We start from the raw sequence: 5252 nt of genomic DNA on the forward strand, positions 1-5252 counted from the left end.
TACAACCTCAGAGGGTGAATATTGTTCAGGTGTCTCTCTAGTTTTATTATTTAAACTCCCTGAATTTGTCCTTTTTATTTAAGTCTGTGTTGCCCTGAAAACTTCAGGCTCATGGTTTCATTAAGCCTTGGATTTGTCTTGTCCTCTCTTCTGGCTGCTCTTGGGAGACCAGAAATCCATCTGGATTTGCTTATTCCAAGTGAATTTCTTATTCTTAAGAACTAAGTGGATGAGTTTTAAAGTCCATGATCCTTGTCATTCATTCCTAATAATATCAATTACATTAATACCACTCTCCATTACCATCACACAGAAATAGGCTAAGATGGAAGGATTAAGCTACTTAAATTATTTAAAAAGCTACTTAAATCATTGAAAAATGATTACCTTCTGTTACTCCTAATCATCCACTGAGCCTAATTAATTCAGTGCCAAAAGAGCTGAGGTGATGGGGAGGATCCTCCCGTGGGGCAGGTTCAGGTGTCACAGAGGGGTCTGTGCTTTCAGGCATCAGGAGGGAGTTCCCATAAAGCTGAAACACATGCAATTTTATTCCATTTATTTTCCAAGATATCAGTGTGTTCTTCCTCTTTTTTTGATTTTTTCATGCCTGTGCTCTTAAATATTGCATAATAAACAAGTCTGGGGTTGTGATTTATTTTGTTCAGTGCAGCACTGGGCTCTTTAGGGGAGAGTAAGAATTACAGTTATGTACTGGAATATTTACAGCAGGAAAAGCTTATTTTCCCATTTGCTATTTCCCAGTGTTTGCCACACCACCCTTTTCTTCCCAGTCACCTCCACCTTCCCCTTGGAGCCGCCCTTGCTGTGCCTGGAGCTCAATGTGTGTGATGTTCCCTGTGAGGTAACCCGGGGCAATTCCCACATGCATTGCAGGTGAGTGTTTATGTCACAAATAAATACATGGATTGCTCTTAAGCTCCTGCTTTGCAGTGTTTATTGCAGATGCAATTGCTGTTCCCCCATAAATCAGAGCACTTCAAGTGCCAGCTGGTGCCCAACGCCTGGTTTGACCCGGACAATGGAGCAAAATGCTCGAGGGGTTTTCCAGGGGCCATAAAATCGCTGTGCTCGTGGCCTCAGCTCTTTGCATTGCCTGATCAATCACAGGCACTGAGCCCCAGGGCAGCAAGTGCTGCCAGGAAACAACCATTGGCTGCCAGAGTCTGGCTCTGCTGAGTTGTCCCTGAGTTATTGCTGAGGGTGCTTGGGAGCTGAGAGGAAGCCAGAGCTGCATTTACCCCCATTCAATGTGGTTTCACTGCCCCAGCATTGCACCATCTCTTATTTTTGGAAAGGAAAGCCCTGTGCTTTGCCCCCACCACACATCACCAGCCTGAGGAGGAGGATCTGCCACACACAGCCTTGCAAAGAGATCTTTAGTCACTCCATGGCTGGTGCAAAGCTCTCCGTGCTGGGCTCTGTCCCACTCGGATGTTGTTGGGCTTGGGCACCATCTTTGCAAACTGCTGGGAACAGGCTGGGGAAGGTTTTTTTGCACACAAATCTCTCTGAGAGCAAAGATCTTGGCCTGAGGAAGCTCCTGTGGTTTGAGGGGACACTGTGCCAAAGCAAACAGCTCCTCCCTCTGTGCTGAGTCACAGCAGGACCGAGCTGTGGGTTTGGGGCTCCTTTTCCTACAGACAGTGCTCAGAACCATTGCCCTCTGTGATTCCCAAAATCCCAGAGCTGCTCCCCAGGGCAGGAGGGCACCAGGCTCCAGTTCCAAGAGCCAAATCAGGCTGTGTGTTAGAATACACCACAGTGAGAGTGTAGGAGCATCACCAACCCTGTGCAGCTTCTCAGCCATACCAGGACTTCAGAAGGATTCTCTCAGTGTCCAGGGCCAGGCTGGACAGGGTTTGGAGCAACCTGGAATGTGGAATAACTTCCAGGAGGATTCTCTCAGTGTCCAGGGCCAGGCTGACAGGGCTGGGAGCAACCTGGAAGGTGGAATGACTTCCAGGAGGATTCTCTCAGTGTCCAGGGCCAGGCTGGACAGGGCTGGGAGCAACCTGGAAGGTGGAAGGACTTCCAGGAGGATTCTCTCAGTGTCCAAGGCCAGGCTGACAGGGCTGGGAGCAACCTGGAAGGTGGAAGGACTTCCAGGAGGATTCTCTCAGTGTCCAAGGCCAGGCTGACAGGGCTGGGAGCAACCTGGAAGGTGGAAGGACTTCCAGGAGGATTCTCTCAGTGTCCAAGGCCAGGCTGACAGGGCTGGGAGCAACCTGGAAGGTGGAAGGACTTCCAGGAGGATTCTCTCAGTGTCCAAGGCCAGGCTGGACAGGGCTGGGAGCAACCTGGAAGGTGGAAGGACTTCCAGGAGGATTCTCTCAGTGTCCAAGGCCAGCCTGAACAGGGTTTGGAGCAACCTGGAATGTGGAAGGACTTCCAGGAGGATTCTCTGTGTCCAGGGCCAGGCTGGACAGGGCTGGGAGCAACCTGGAATGTGGAAGGTGTTCCCCCATGGCAGGGGTGGAATGAGGGGGGTTTAAGGTCCTTTCCCACCAGAGCAGTCTGTGACTGTGATTCTGGGAATTCAGAGCCTTGGGCTTTGGGCTATAATTGAGTTATTAGATAACCCTTCTCCTTGGCTCTGTGCACAACTTCCCCTTGGTGCCTGCAAAGATTTCCTTGGGATACACATATTGCTGTGTTGGATGTGCCAGTCCTGGAAGTCCCTGGGTAGGAACACTGAACAACTCCAGAGGCCTGAGAGCCACTGAACAACAGCACTTACTGCATAGCTGGTCTTTGGAAAGACAATTCCAATAACATTTACACTTCTTAAAACTCTGTTTCTTCCAGAGGGGTGGACAGGAAGTGTTTTATAACTAAGCCCAGGAATTTCAGAAGGAAGCTTTGATTTTGATTAAAATGCTCAACAGGTCGTGTGACACAGCCCTGGGAATGAAGGAAGTTCACACCCTCAGCAAGGGCTCTGCTTCCCTCCTCTGGCTGCAGACCAAGGGAGAGCTCTTTGTCACCAGGGCTGGGCAACTCCTTCCTTTAAAATGAACGTGTATGGGAGTGCAGGAATGGATGGGAGAAAGGAATTGTGCAGTGTCCCCTCCACAGCCCTGTCACCACAGAGATCCCCTTCTGGTCCTAAATCAGTGCCTGTTCCCACCACCCACCCAGCCTGTCCTACCTTCCAAGCAGCCCCCCAGAGCCTCCTCTTCCCAGCTGCAGCACAAATCCCCTGCTGTGCCCCCACAGCTCTGGGTCATCTCCCTTAGTTACTCCTATGCCAAAACCACCTCCCCAGACTCCCCTTTTACCTCTCCAAGGCCGATTTTATGCACACCCAGCAGTTCCTCATCAGGCACTTCCTCTGCCCTCAAGTGACTGCACTTTGCTGGATGGTCCCCAAGGTGAGGGCAAGGTGGGGGCTTTGCTTTCCTTCTCCCCCCAGGCTGCAGCCCAGAGTTGAGCAGAACTTCCCAAGGAAACAGCTTTAATCAGCAGCACCTTTTCCCTGAGCTCTGGGATTAATTCCTTTGCTGACACAGCTGATCACTCTTTGTCTCCCTGGTAATGAATCCCCTCAATCTGAGCAGTTCCTTCTTGGTCTCCTTGCAAAGGAATCCCCTCTATGCAACTCCTTCTCCCCATCCCTGCTCCTCCCCATCTCTGGATCCAACAAGCTACTCTCCCCTTCTGACCTCTGAGTGTGTTTCAAGCATCTCTTCCACCTTGGAACCTTCTCCTTGAGTGCTGTTGAAGCACAACGAGCTCCAGAGCAGGACCCTTTCCTGCCCACGCCCTGGGAACTGTTGCCCCTCTTTGCACAGTCTTATCCAGCAATTGTTATTCCAGGAGACATCCTGCCATCCATTTTTAGTTTCCTGCTTTATGGTCACTTCCCCTTTGCTCCTTTGCTCCATGAATTCTCACTCTGCAACACTTCCAGCATGAGCAGATGTTTCATCCACTGCAGGAATTCTCAGGATTTCCATGACTGTCCACAAAGAGCAGCGAATAACTGAGACAAGTGGAGTGGAGTTTGACCTCTTGGCTTCTCAAAAATAAAAGAGAAATTCTATTCCTGTAGTTGGTGTGGTTGTGCCAAATATTCTCACTGGCCTGAGGGATTTCAGAAGCAAATCAGGAAAAGAAAAATCAGTATTATTGAAACAATTCTCAGTTATCTTCACATGTCCAGCTCTATCGGTGACAGTGTGAGGTTTTGTTTCATATCCCAAGAAAGTGATACTGTGGGGAAAAAAAAATCACAAAAGTCTCTAATTTAGAGGAAAAGAGAAGGGTGGGAGGGGGGAGAATAATCATTTCTTCATTGGCAAAAGAAATGGAAAATAGCTGGCAAGGGGAGGAAAACATTTCACAAGCTGATAATTCAAAATAAAATGAGGACAGGATATTCTGCCTAAGTATTTGTTCAAGTAAGAGGCTGCAGAGGGAGATGAAATGCACAGTTTTCCTTTCTATTTCCCTTGGAGTGAATGAAAAATTATTCTGCACAGCAAAAAAAAAAAATCCCTTGTAATATAATTCCAAAAATATATTGTTTCATTTGGAAGTGTCTTGCTCAACACTTGATTTCACAGTTCCATTCCTGGGAGATTACAACTCTTTGCATTTTTATAGCCCTGAGTTCCCCACCTCGTGGTTTCCAAGTACAAACAACTTCATAAATATTATTCATGGCATTAGAGGACAAAACAGGCAGATTCCTGTTCTTGCCCATAAATGACAAGTGAATAAACACAAGTCCTACAGGTGAGGGACTGAAATCCTCCCCCCAGGTTTCCTGGCACTCATCAATAGCCAGCCCAGCTTTGTTTCCTGGAAAGTGGCACCTGATCTTCAGGCACGTGGTTTCCAGTGGCACCTGCAGGACTCACCTTCTTTCCACGAGGAGGAAAAACTTCCTGCCTGTCCAGAAGGGAGGGAAAACTGTGCTGTGTGTGCTCAGCCCCCAGGTCGTGCTCCTGGTGCCCTTGGAAAGGAGGGAAAGAACTGAGGAAATAAGAACTGAGGAAATAAGTAAAGCAAAGTTCTGAGAGGGGTTTTAGTGGAAATCATGTTGTGCTTGTGGAGCTTTGTGGGGTTTATGTATTTACCTCTTCCATTTAGGCAAATCCTAAATTACATCCCCCTCTCCCCAGCAGCACAAGGGATGGATCCAGACATGGGAAGGCCACATGTGGCTTTGCCTCTCCCTCCTGCCATTGGGAACAATGACATTAAGATTTAAATTTATTCTCAAT

General features: G+C 48.4%; 1 long non-coding RNA gene across 1 annotated transcript; it reads right to left on the reverse strand.

The window, feature by feature from the left end:
- Positions 1-336: 336 nt before the first annotated feature.
- LOC139677001 (uncharacterized) lies at positions 337-4954 on the reverse strand. Its single transcript, XR_011698761.1, has 3 exons — positions 4887-4954; positions 3687-4107; positions 337-532 (listed from the first exon to the last, which is right to left on the reverse strand). It is a non-coding gene; the product is annotated as an uncharacterized lncRNA (long non-coding RNA).
- Positions 4955-5252: the final 298 nt, after the last annotated feature.

The sequence above is a fragment of the Pithys albifrons genome, chromosome 11 (genome assembly GCF_047495875.1).
Source record: "Pithys albifrons albifrons isolate INPA30051 chromosome 11, PitAlb_v1, whole genome shotgun sequence".
In the NCBI taxonomy this organism is placed as follows: domain Eukaryota; kingdom Metazoa; phylum Chordata; class Aves; order Passeriformes; family Thamnophilidae; genus Pithys; species Pithys albifrons.